Source organism: Schistocerca gregaria, chromosome 5, assembly GCF_023897955.1.
Source record: "Schistocerca gregaria isolate iqSchGreg1 chromosome 5, iqSchGreg1.2, whole genome shotgun sequence".
Taxonomy (NCBI): domain Eukaryota; kingdom Metazoa; phylum Arthropoda; class Insecta; order Orthoptera; family Acrididae; genus Schistocerca; species Schistocerca gregaria.
This window is the reverse complement of record NC_064924.1, coordinates 420,512,255-420,526,771: the sequence shown is the minus strand read 5'-3', so window position 1 is coordinate 420,526,771 and position 14,517 is coordinate 420,512,255. Positions and strand designations below refer to the sequence as shown.

Below are 14,517 nucleotides of genomic sequence, written 5' to 3'. Positions count from 1 at the left end.
TGTGAACGATTTTCTTTTAAGATACAAGAATAGCGTGCAATCGAACATCTTTATGATCACGTAGTAGGGAAAGTATATATCTTTAACTACTAAACTAGCAATTTTTAGCTGGGCTTACTTTCTGTGATGTTTAAAAACCTCCGTATCTTCCTTCTTAACACCGTGCAGCGCAAAACCCAACGTTTCCCTCACGTTTCGTCACAGAACATCGCCTTACTCGTATCATGTAAAACGTAACGGAATATGGCTAATTTTGGACACCTACTTTTTCACTAGGACTTCTCTCTAAAGTACCATGAAGATAACGGACTTTTATTGGAAATAATTTCGGCATACAGCAAAGGACATTACACCGAAGAAACATTTCACTGCCTATCTTGTACTTTTGTACTCACAGCAGAAGCAAACGGATTGTAGACTGGTATAATCTTACCGTTGAACAGTCCACTAACTCTGAAAGTCCAATTTAATTTTATTCTTTCGGAAATTATTTAACTTTCACTGAAATGAATCCACAGTAGAATTATTTTTGATGTTCTACTTGCAGTAAATATGGGTTAATACTGTGAGATTTTGACGTAGTTCAATGGCTACCATCTTTGAAAATTGCAGTTACGTATTATTGAACACTGAAGAAGTGAAGATTAAGTGAAATTAATCTCAAAAATTAGCAGGGCGGCTAGACAAATTTGTATCTAAAAAGTTTCAAATGCCTCTGAGCGCTATGGGACTTAACATCTATGGTCATCAGTCCCCTAGAACTTGGAACTACTTAAACCGAACTAACCTAAGGACATCACACAACATCCAGTAATCACGAGGCAGAGAAAATCCCTGATTCCGCCGGGAATCGAACCCGGGAACCCGGGCGTGGGAAGCGATAACGCTACCGCACGACCACGAGATGCGCACAAATTTGTATCCACACAAATAAATTTAAAGCTGTCTTTTCCAGCTAAATACAGTTACGACAATCTATCGTTGTCACAAGTCTGAAAATACTTTATTCAACCTTTTGACCGCTTATATTTACTTAAATTATAAAAAAAATAAACTAAGAACTTGATACTGTGTTTGTTACTTTCGGATATAGAAATTAATAGGAATGTACGACTAACTAGTTCTATTCAGCGAACAGATGTGATCTTTGTATCTGTGATACCCATTACGCCTATGATTAGTTAGATTAACTAAAAAGTCTTGCTTTGTTTATCATAGTTATTGTGGTACTGTAGTCGAAGGTGATAAATCATAAATGGCAAGAATCTTCACGTCTCCAGTAAGATGGAATTATTTTATTACTACCACGCTGTTGGCAGTAATCATTTTCCTTGAAGTTGTGTCGGCTCCAAATCCCATCTTAGATTAATGTTGGATTCTCTTGATTCCCAAAAACCGTAATTTCTGGAGATAGCTGCCACACCAACTATCACTCAATTTTTCACAGTTTTAGCACTTTCAAAATTTTGACGATTTCAGATGTGGAACAGCTGCGCACACACACAAACCTCCTCTGCCTACGACTATTGTCTTTTCGTTTCGTTCCGTTCTTTCCACGTCACTTAGCCCCAGGGTCATATCACACAACCGCGTGTTGAAAACCCGAAGCGGATTCCCATCCTTCTCATTTCCTTTGTCAAAATTGGTATACATATTCAAATTAGCGTTTGAAAATTACAGTCGTTATAACTATAGAAAACATTTATTATTATGCTTTTGCTTTCTTTAAACACTATTTATTGTTGTATTTACTTTCAACAGATTTTAGAAGACATAAACATCGTTAGAAAATATCGACATACTCAACTTTATTCGAAATAATCGAAATATCGATTTTTATAGTCATTGTTTTCTAAAGCTCTTTTAATAATTTCTTGGTCAAATTTAAGCTGTTACGTTACATTATCCAACACCATTATACCTATTCTTGGTTTGACAGTGCTTCAACCATTATGCGTAGATGTTCACGACAGTACGACGCCAAGAATTTTACTCGCACTGTCTTGCCATTTAGTAAACAGTAAACATTTATCAACGAAACGACGTGCAACGTGCCTTCGTGCCTGTTACGAGAATGAATGTGTGGAGCAGCGCGTCGAGAATTTCGGCGTCATATGGACATTGGACGGCATGGTCGTGTTCCCCCCAGCCCATGGAACCGACTCCTGGTTCCGCAGTTTTGAGCAACGGGTTGCGCACTCAAGAAGCAATCTACAGGGAGAACTCGGACCGCTCGTAGAGGAGACAGTATCGAGGATGTGCGAACTGCTTTGGTAAGAAGCCCACAGCGCTATCTTCGACGTCACGCAGAGTCTGTAGAGTTGCATCATTCGAGTGTTCAACGAAATTGATTTAAAATTCCATCCGTATAAGCTACAGATCGCTCAACAACTTCAATCTAACGGTCTGCGTAGACATCATGCAGAGCGTAAGATATCAGTACTGGACGACGAAGCCAAATTCATTAACAAAAATGGCTCTGAGCACTATGGGACTTAACATCTGAGTTCATCAGTCCCCTAGAACTTAGAACTACTTAAACCTAACTAACCTAAGGACATCACACACATCTATGCCCGGGGCAGGATTCAAACCTGCGACCGTAGCAACAGCGCGGTTCCGGACTGTAGCGCTTACAACCGCTCCACCACTCCGGCCGGCTAAATTCATTAACAACCAACGGATTTCGGACGAAGCTCACTTCCACCTTAGTGGCTTCTAAATAGACAGATTATTCGCTATTGCTCCCAGAAAGATATATGTCAGTTACAAGGGCGTCCATTGCACAGGAGCTAGGAAACTGCATGGTGCGCCGTGGCATCGAGTCGCGATATAGTCCTGTCTCCCTTTTCTTTCGCATCCACTCTATGTTGCCACGATGGAAAGTTCTGTTGCGCATGAACTGCCCCAGTTTCCCGCCAACAGTTGGTTTCAGCAAGACGGAGCAAACGCAAATATGACAGGGTTATCGACGTTATTTGTGCGATGTTTGGTAACCATGTCATTTCAAGGCACGGTGACACTGCATGGCACCAAGATCGTCTAAAATGTGAACGTATGATTTTTTCTTGTGGGTCTGCCTTAAGAGTGGGTATTATCGTACTCGAACGGCTACCATCGAAGATTATCAAGCACGAATACGATAGTAAATCTCCGGGATTCCTATTTAAATGTTAGGTCGAGCCATGCACAAGGTTCGTATCAGTTTGCACGAATGTGTGCGCCGAGATAGAGATCATCTATCGGATGTGATATTCAAGAAATAAAATTCTTGTGACATTCAACTATGGTACAGTTCCTATTGTAACATGATAAAAATGAACATATGTAAAGTAATTGCGTTCATCCATTAAGCTACATTCCATAATTTTCCGTTCTTTTGATTCACCTTGTATTATTTCCTGTTCGGTTTTATCACTATTATTTAAACTGTTCAAATGGTTCAAATGGCTCTGAGCACTATGCGACTTAACATCTGTGGTCATTAGTCGCCTAGAACTTAGAACTAATTAAACCCAACTAACCTAAGGACATCACACACATCCATGCCCGAGGCAGGATTCGAACCTGCGACCGTAGCAGTCATTTAAACTGTTGATCTTATTTATAGCGCTTGGATAATGTGTATCGAAACACGACTGCAGTTCTCCATTCGTACTAAATAGGATGGAAGGTGAGTAAAACACGCATGACTGAGTGACTCGAATCAATTGTGGCCTGTTCTGCTAACATGGCTGTGTTAATAATACTCCCTGAGCTTGTTTTATTGACAGGCCAACACAAAACCAAGTGAGTAATCACGAATACGATGTTGCTCGCTATTTTTCCCTACAAGCAGTTGTTATTAGTTACAACAGACATTCACTTACTTTGATGTAGAGTTTTTCTGAATATTTCGCCTCTCTTGCACTTACGATTCTGTAGTCATTTAGACAAGACCAGTGCTAGCTCATTAAATCTATATTATTGTAAATCCCAGTTATCATAATTTAGACGTTAAATCTCAGTGATTCTGGTGTGCAGTAACAATATTGCCTTTTAGTGTGTATATTGGACGTCAGGATGTGTATATGTAGGTACAGAATAATACCTACAGTAAACCAGTCCATCTGCTTTGATGGTTTTGTATTAATGGCGGCACGTGTTGCGTTCTGACCGATCCATCATTTTGAGGCACTTCCTGTGAGCACCAATAAAACAGAAGTTTTCACACCATGTTTATTACAGCAGCAACTTATTACTGCTGGATATAAGGTCCAATACAAGTGTTTGTTAGAACGACAATATGTGATACTGAAAAGGCCCGTTCGCATTTAAGCTGAATAACGCTCATATAGCTCTTATATCTTGGTTCATGTATATCCCTGTGTGTTGTCTCCTGCTTATGACGGTTTGGTGTCGCGTTAATAACTGAAGTATCTTCATGCCAGAAATACAGTTGAGTGAAAAATTATCATTTGGTCGTAGAGTCGCATATACAAACTCACGGAAGCCAACATTTTTTATCGGCTGTAGACTGTTTCTCCCGTTTCTGACACAATCAGATAAAAGCCTTCACACATTCGCTGATTCCGAGTTGTAAGGAAGTACTGGCAGAGAGACTAAGTAGTTAGACTATCTGGACTTGGCTGAATTAATGTCTGATACCGTGTGCTGTTCAAGTACCATTGACGCAAATGATCTCAAAAATCACACGGCGTCGTTTATTAAAATATCTACACTGAGTAGTTAGACTATCTGGACTTGGCTGAAGTAATGTCTGATACTGTGTGCCGTTCAAGTACCATTGACGCTAATGATCTCAAAAATCACACGGCGTCGCTTATTAAAATATCTACACTGAGTTTAAGCTGGTCAAGGGTTCGAGTAAAACATATAAAGACTTCACATGATTATTGATGGTCAGCGAATCATTACGTCCATCTAAAATACCAGATCGGTGGCGCTAAACCCCCAGTTTCCGTTTCACTCACCCCGTAGCGGAAAGTTTATATACGGTCGCTACAGACAACAAACAGTGCGTTCTGATTTCCGCGTGAGATACAATATTATCTCACTGAAATATACAATTTTTTGCAGGGAAGACCTGTACCATATATGGAAAATAAGGGCTGCATCAGGAACAAAAATTTCGGGGGTTTGTATCAGTGGTAAACTGTTAGAGACTGTCGCTCCGTTTAAACATATAGGCGTCACGCTACGAATTTATTTGAAATGGGGTGAAGACATCACTTGTAAGGAAGGAGAATAGAAATCTTAAACTCGTTGTAAGGATTCTAGGAAAGAACAGCGCATCTATGAAGTGCGACTAATTGTAGGGTACTTCTATTGCACATGGAGTCATTATCACGTGCCTGACAGCGAGCATCGAAGGAATTCTGTTATGATGTGGTAGAAAAGTAGACAAAACATGTTCAGGATGAGAATATCTGAAAGAAAGGCGAAGTTGCTCACTTGAAAACTTCGAGAATAAATTTAGAAAATCGTTGTTTGAATGACATTTTTTTCTGTTCCGTATGTCGCACGTAGTGACCGCTAGAATCTGATAAGAATGATAAAAGTTCATACCCAGGCACGTAGTTCTTATGAACTTCATTCCGAAGACTGGTCTGCTATTAGTCTCCACGGTGCTCGATCCTATGCATGCGTTATTATCTCTGAATAGCTATTGCAACATACATTCATTTGAACTACTTACTGTATTCACGCCTAGGCGTATATGTACAATTTTAATGCCCCCATCCCTTCCCCAGCCCGCACTTACATACAGTACCAACTGTCTATTCCTTGATGCCTCTTCTGTTCAAGTTTTGCCATAGGTTTCCTTTGCTCCCATTCGATTCATTACCTCTTCGTTAGTCAGTCGATCTACCCAATCTTCAGCATTGTTCGTTAGCATCACATTTTAAACGCTTTTATTTTCCTTTGATCTGAACCACTAATTGTCCATATTTTTCTTCCGTATAAAGCTACAAAGCAAAGAAATACCTTCGTAAAACACTTACTAATACTGACATTTACGTCACACATAACAACTCCCTCAGTCTTTTTTCTTGCTGTTGTCAGTCTGTATTTTATTTGCTCTCTACTTCGGCCACCCTTTTTTTTTTTGCTGGCCGAGTAACAAAACGGATCGTCTGCTTTTAGTATCTTTTGGCCTAACTTAAATTTCACGGATTCGGCTGATTTAATTAAACTGTATTCTATTCCCTTCGCCTTGCTTTCGTTGATATTGACTTTGAAATCTCTTTTCAAGACGGTATCTATTCCATTCAATTGTTTTCCAAATTCTTTGTCATCCCTAACACAACTACAGTGCCATCGACAAACCGCAAAGGTTTTATTCCTTTTCCCTGAGCTCTAATTCCTTTCGCAAATTTCTTCTTGGTTGCCTTTACTGCTTGCTCACTCTACAGACTGAATAACATGGGGATATGCTGCAACACTGTCTCATTCTTTTCTCAAGAACTGGTTCGCTTTCACGTGCGTTGAGTCGCACTGGTTTCCGTGCAAGTTAAATATACAACTTTTCGCAACCTGTGTTTGATTCTCGCTACCATCAAAATGTGAAAGAGTGCATTATAATTAACTCTGTCGACAGTTTTCTCTAAATATACAAATACTGAAAATGTAGGATATCCTTTCATTAATCCATCTTTGAAGGTAATACAGGGTATATATACAGTCCAGGAAGACGTTAAATTATTTATTGCACAAGAACCAAACATTGTACAGATATCATACCAGTGTCATTTTGAATAAAAACCTTGAAAGTTTATTTTCATGTATACCGACACAGCGTAGTTTGGTAATATGCCGATAGTCAGCGCTAGTAGCAAACATGGCGAGTTCGGGTGTGTAGCGAGCTTTCTGTGTGTTGGAGTTCGACAAAAACAAGTTGGTCAAACGTGTGTGAATTCCTAAGGGACCAAACTGCAGAGGTCATCGGGCCCTACACATACACACTACTTAAACTAAGTTAAACTAACTGATGCTAAGAACAACACACACACCCATGCCCGAGGGAGGACTCGAACCTCCGGCGCGAGTGGCAGCGCAGCCTGTGATAGGACACCTCAAACCATGCGGCCCCTCCGCGTGGCCAAAAGCAGGTGTGCTACACCAGTTCAGCGGATGTTTAGAACCAAGTATGGTAAGAAGCCAACCAGCTAAGAAGGCCATTTACCACTGGCACAACAAATGTGTTACGACAGGTTACTTGTGTCCGACAACGAGAAGCGGACGTCCCAGTGTGAGTGAAGTGGATGTGGAGCGCGTACGAGTGACATTCATAGGGAGTCCAAAGAAATCGGGGCATCGTTCATCCTATGAAATCGAAATGGCTCCAGTGACAGTGTGGAAAGTCCTGAGACAGAAGATGTCTATGAAATCATTCAAATTGGGGCTAGTGCAGAAGTTCAATGACGATGACAAAGACACGCGTTTTGACTTTTGTTCGCAGTTGCGACAACTGAATGTGGATGGGGATGGCATTGTTGACAGCTTAAGTTTTAGCGACGAAGCCACTTTTCACAGTAATGGGAAAATAAACAGGCATACTTATTGAATCTGGGGTACAAAGTAATCACACAAATACATTTAATTTGAGCGTGATTCCCCAAAGGTAAATGTTTTCTGCGCCTTGTCACGTGGAAAATTGTACGGGCCGTTTTTCTTCGCCGAGAGCACTGTCACTGGATATTCCTTATTGGACATTAAGCTGATGCCTCAAATGATACACTCGGACTCTCCATTCATCTTCCAACAGGTTGGGGCTCCACCCCATTTTCATCGTGAAGTTCGTGGGTACCTGAACACGCAGCTGCCACATCGAAGGATCGGCTGTGCTACAGAAGGAGACAGCTGTTTCATGAAATGGCCTCCCCTATCACCAGATCTCACTCCGTGTGACTTTTTTCTGAGGGGCACATGAAAGATCCGATGTATGTACCATCTTTACCAAGTGATGTAGCAGAGCTCTGGAAGAGAATACGGGAACCGACTGCCACAGACAACGATGCCATATTGGGACAGGTATGGAAAAAATTCGAGTGCCGCGTTTATGACTGCCGGGTCTCTCATGGTTCGCATATCGAATGTTTATACAAAAAACTTCCAGAGTTACTCTTCAAAATACAATATGTATGACATCTGTACAGTGTTTAGTTCTTGTGCAATAAATTATTGAAAGTGTTTCTGGACTTAATATACACACTGTATATAGGGTAAGTATTGTTGTGCGTCTTTCTGCATTGCTCCGGTATCCACAAGATCGGCTTCTACCAGTTTTTTTCATTTTTCTGGGAGCATTTCGTATCAGGGTTTGGAAAACATGACTTATTATACAGGTGGTTCGTTAATATTCACACATGGCAGCACCTACCTATTGCTAAATCCACCATGCGTCTCAATTAAATTTACCTCTCCGTTAACTATACGATTAGTTTCGTTTATATTGTCATACAGCCTTTCAATCTCTTCATCATTTGTGGAGCTAGTTGGTAACAAACAAATACCACTGTGGTGGGTGCTGGCGTCGTGCCCGTCTAGCCCATGATATTGTGTTCACTCCACTTCTCATAGTGGATTACCTGCAGTCTTTCATTCCTGTTCAATATGAGGCGTATTACTGCATTATCGCTGTATGATTTTGTAGTCGTAGTTCTGTAGTGACCTCATCGTAAGTCCTGTTCTTCCTGCCACCACACTTCACTAATATCCACTATGGCTACCTTCAACTCATTCGTTTCCCTTTCTAAATGGTCTAACCTACCTATCCAATTAAGAGATCTAACATTCCCCGCTCCGAGCAATAGAGGGTCAAATTTGTTTTATATGATGACATCATCCTCCTGAGTAGTCTCCGCACAGAGTTTCGTATAGAGGACTATGTTACCTCCGGAATATTTTACCCGGGAGAATGCTATCATCATTAAGCAGTACAATAGAGTTGCAAGTTTTCGACGAAAAATATCGTACTTAGTTTCCCCTTCGCTTTTAGCCTTTCGCATTTTCAACACAGCAAGAGCACGTTGGATGGTGTTTCAAAGCCATACGAGTCAATGAGACTGTTGCTCCTGCAACTACTGAAAAGGTTGGTGCCATTCGTCTGGCACCAAATGTTTACCTAGCCTTCGCACAGATATCCCTGCGTTGTGGTTTCCACAGTGGTACAGCCATGTGTACGTTGAGGTAAGCAATCGCTCAAAAGAGGAAAGGCCACTGTACCTGATGGGATACCAGTTCGATTCTACACAGAGTACGCGAAAGAACTAGCCCCCCCCCCCCCCCTTCTTGCAGCGGCGTACCGTAGGCCTCTAGAATAGCGTAGCTTTCTAAAGGATTGGAAAAGGTTACAGGTCATCCCCGTTTCAAGAAGGGACGTTGAACAGATGTGCAGAACTATAGACCTATATTTCTAACGTCGATCAGTTGTAGGATTTTGGAACACGTATTATGTTCGAGTATAATGACTTTTCTGGAGGCTAGAAATCTACTCTGTGGGAATCAGCATGGGTTTCGAAAAAGACGGTCGTGTGAAACCCAGCTCGCGCTATTCGCCCACGAGACTCAGAGGGCCATAGACACTGATTCCCAGGTAGAAGCCGTGTTTCTTGACTTCCGCAAGGCGTTCGATACAGTTCCCAACAGTCATTTAATGAGCAAAGAGCATATGGACTATCAGACCAATTGTGTCATTGAATTGAAGAGTTCCTAGATAACAGAACCCAGCATGTCATTCTCAATGGAGAGTAGTCATCTGAAGTAAAAGTGATTTCAGATGTGGCGCAGGGGAGCGTCGTAGGACTGTTGCTATTCACAATGTAAATAAATGACCTTGGGGACAACATCGGAAGTTCACTGAGGCTGTTTGCGGATGATGCTGTAGTATATCGAGAGGTTGTAACAATGGAAAATTGTACTGAAATGCAGGAGGATCTGCAACGAATTGACGCATGCTGAAGGAATGGCAATTGAATCTCAATGCAGACAAGTGTAATGTGCTGCGAATACATAGAAAGAAAGATCCTTTATCATTTAGCTACAATATAGCAGGTCAGCAACTGGAAGCAGTTAATTCAGAAATTATCTGGGAGTACGCATTATGAGTGATTTGAAATGGAATGATCATATAAAGTTGATCGTCGGTAAAGCAGATGCCAGAGTGAGATTCATTGGTAGAATCCTAAGGATATGTAATCCGAAAACAAAGGAAGTAGGTTACAGTACACTTGGTCGCCCACTGCTCGATTACTGCTCAGCAGTGTGAGATTCATACCAGATAGGGTTGATAGAAGAGATAGAGAAGATCCTATGGAGAGCAGCGCGCTTCGTTACAGGATCATATAGTAATCGCGAAAGTGTTACGGAGATGACAGATAAACTCCGGTGGAAGACTCTGCAGGAGAGACGCTCAGTAGCTCGCTACTGTCTTTTGTTGAAGTTTCGGGGACATACCTTCACCAAGGAGTCAAGCAGTATATTGCTCCCTCCTACGTATATCTCGCGAAGAGATCATGAGGATAAAATCAGAGAGATTAGTGCCCACACAGAGGCATAACGACAATCCTTCTTTCCACGAACAATACGAGACTGAAACAGAAGGGAGTACCGATAGAGGTACTCAAGGTACCCTCCGCCACACACCGTCAGGTGGCTTGCGGAGTATGGATGTAGATGTAGATATAGATGTAGATGTAGATGTAGAAGCCATGCCACCTCGGCAAGGTCCATGGTACATGGAGGGTCATGGATCGAGGCATGTATACAATTATTTTGCCCGCTCTATGCAAGTGAATTGAAAAGGAAAGACAGCAAATAATACTGGTAAGAAGTCCGTCATACGTTGTATGTACGAAGAGTGTCGATAGCTATCACGTGGACACTGCGTCACAGATTTTGAGCAGCGGAGAATCGGTACAACTTTCACGAAATACCGCTGGATGATCAGAAGGCTGGTGTTTGTGTACAGTGCCTCCATCTGAGCTGTTGGTCTCATTTCATTTCACCAGACCCTGACCTTACAACATTACATTGCTAACATTTTGGAACCATTCACAGAGGAGGAAAAGACCTACAGTTACTTCCAACATGAAGGAGCAACTGCCCATACATACGGCAGAACCTTGGAGCACATTAACATAATCTTCATACGTGACATAAATGTTAGCAGAGGTCAGTCTGGTCGCGGCTCTAGCTGGCCACTCAGGTCACCTGATCTGTCAGTGTGAGATTACTTTGTATTTGAAACCCTGAAGTGTAAGGTGTATCGCAACAACCCTCATACTCTTGAAATACTGCAACAGAACGTTTCGGATGAGGCTGCGGCAATTCTAGCAGTCTAACTTGCATCCATCATCAGCAACGTACTGACCAGGGCCTAAAAGTGTCAAAGACGAATGGTGGTCACTTTCAGTATCTGCTACAGTCAGCTCAGTGCTGTATTTTTTCTCACTGTTGTCTTTCTTTATACCCTGGAACACATTCCTCGATGCTTCTTTCATTTTCCCCATCCTGTAGCTTTTGAATGCCGGTCTTTTTTACATCATTTAGTAAATGCAGTATCCTTCAAGTTTCGTCACGAAAATCTGAATTGTTTATTGGGTGTAGCGGCATTGCACTCTGAGGAACACTGTGGCTAAAGCTAAAAGATGACGTGCTTATAATAGCTGAATGTCTTTGCATTAAACTGTGCAAGGCTTTCTTTTCTTTCACCGTTTTTGTTGCTGCGCTGTGTTTTTAATGTTCATCACTTTCGACCAGTATCGTTTTTCCGATTGTGCAGATAAGGCATATACATTTTTAGGGCCACTTTAAAATTACAGTCAGGACACAGTTAAATCATTCACTGTTATTGGTTGCTTATCACCATTATTACGAGATTCAATTTAGGAAAAATCGTTTCAGATTTAATTTCTTGCCCAGACACACGCATCCTTAAAGAGAAGCCTTACATCTGCGAATGTATCGTTTAGTGACTAGGATTTATGTAGTCAGTTTGCGTTCGAAAATTGCAGGACATTTTCACATAAACACGTTGTCTATTTATTCCTTCAAATTTAGATTCGTAAATTTAATCAGTACTTCTGTTCTTTTAGTTTTCAGTGGCTACTGAATGTCGTTTATTGCGACGTCACGCACTTTAGCACTGCCAACCGCACAGGAAAGCTCGTTTAGGGTGCAGTTTTACGTTTTGTAGTTAATTCTATAAGTGATTATTCAAATACAATTATTTTCTTCCGATAGATTAGCTGACTGTTTTTTTTTTATCAGAGAGCATTTTCGTAATTACACCACATGCGTTGTCCGGCGTTTCAACACACACACACACACACACACACAAGCGGGAAACCAGTTCAGTTATATTTCATAATATTCACTCTATCGTTTATCTATATACATAGAAGTGACAAGTAGTGTGTTCATTATTGCAGTCTTACGAAATAATGATAAAAGAAATGATGTTTTGAAAGTAATTTAGTTTCGTTATTGAAACGAAACTGAATATTCCTGTTTTACAATTTACCCCTGAAGTGGCAATTACCCCGAGGCTGGAAATGACTCTGCTAGAGTGAAGAGCAACTATCAGCAAAGACAAGTTTTTAGGTGTACCAAGAAAGGTTAGGAAAAAGAGTGCTTGCATGTGCTAGCCAGTACATTGCAACTGTAGTTTCACGGTCATAATATTTATGACGTGGACGTTAATGGCGCCGTAGTTCACACGCAAGTGTCCGTGCCTGGCACAATTTAACTAGCGCTGTGTCGTTTCTGCGTAGACCTCAGTAGAAAATTAGAAACGGTAAACAAAAAAAAAACGTGATTAAAACCCGTAACACAAGTAAATCTGCTATTCTGGGAAACTGATCATGTACATGATGTATCAGAAACCAAGAACAAAATTTTAGGGATGAAATCTTCAAGTACAGAGACAAATACGGTAATGAGAAAATGGATCTAAAAGTTAAAGAGTTACGTGACAGCGTGTTACACAGTGTACCTCGCGCCCCCTTTTTCTCTTACCCTTTGGACATATACTATTCTTCCTGGATGCAGACTTGCACTCGTCTTTACATATTGTAACGCGCCCTGCCAGAGGTGACACACAATATTCTTCCAAACAGAGGAACTGCACACATTTGACGGATGCCAGATTACCACATTACAGGCAAAATTTGGAAACTTGTGGCATGGTCTTATGAGATCAGATTGCTAAGGTCATCGGCCCTTAAGCTTTCGCACTACTTAAACTAAGGACAACACACACACACACACCAATGGCCGAGGAAGGTCTCGAACCTCCGACGGAAGGAGCCGCGCGGACCGTGACAAGACGCCCCAGACCGCACAGCTACCCCGCGCGGCCCACATTACAGGAAATGGAACTCTTCAACAGCTGCAAGCATGATGCTGCCTCAGCTCGATTATGTGTGAAGTCTCTCAGAAACCTTATTTGACTGATAAAATGTGAGTATAGCTGCACTAATTTCTCATCCGTCTTGTATTTCTTTGTTTAAAATATTTAGTCTATAGTCGTGGAGGCAAGTGTCACTTCAGTGATGCAACACTCAGCGAGTGACAGTATGTTAATAATGAAACGGCCCCACTGTTTTGTGAACTGGTTTATTTATTTATTTAATCGTATGGCTAGTGCCCCCCGCTGGGCAGGCCGTTCACCGGGTGACCGCTGTTCATGGGCGCCCGAGATTTGCATATCAGTCACCAACTGCGCGTCCACAGAGAGACGAGATGTGACCTTTTCAGATGAATCACTATTTACGATCCGTCGATGCGAAACATCTGAATGCAAACATCCTGTAATAATCATCATATTAGTGCAGGACATAGGAGATGTAGTTATAGGCTTTGGAATATTTTCGTAGCATTCCCTGGGTGATCTGATCATTCTGGAAGGCACAATGTGTCAAAAGAAGTATGCATCTTAGACCCCTACGTGTAGTTTGTTTCTCCTCGGCACGGTGACATCTATCAGCACGACAATCCTACTTGTCACATAACTTGTAGTGTACCTGCAAGGTACGAAGACCACCAGGACGAGTTCATTGTATTTACCCGGCCACCAAACTGCTTTAAACCCAACTGAGAATCTGTGGGACCACCTCCATCGGGCTGTTAGCGCCATGGATCCTGAACCGAGAAACCTAGCACTGCTGGCAACGGCACTGGAATCGACAAGCCTTCATATCCCTGTCGGTACCTTACAGAACCCCACGGCCACTGTTCCTGTTCATCTCGCAGCGGTATACGTTGCGAAAGATGGTTGTTCATCCTTTTGGCAGGTGGTCACATTATTGTGGCAGGACAGTGTAGATCGCGTGTAGCATGTAATGCAACAACCATTGGAGTCTTGCTTTTGGGTGCAAAGACGTTACTTTGACCATTGACTCACCTTAAATGTTGACAAGTGTTCCTGCTGACTGAGTGAACTCCATGACACACTCAATCACATGAATCTACAATTATGCATTATCAAATCCATAATTTCATGACATACGGTAA

The 14,517-nt window shown here is 41.7% G+C and overlaps 1 protein-coding gene across 1 annotated transcript in view; it reads left to right on the top strand.

The window, feature by feature from the left end:
• The window catches only part of LOC126273366 (uncharacterized), an 809,762-nt gene that overhangs the window by 499,930 nt on the left and 295,315 nt on the right, over positions 1-14,517 (top strand). The gene's annotated exons all lie outside the window — the stretch shown is intronic.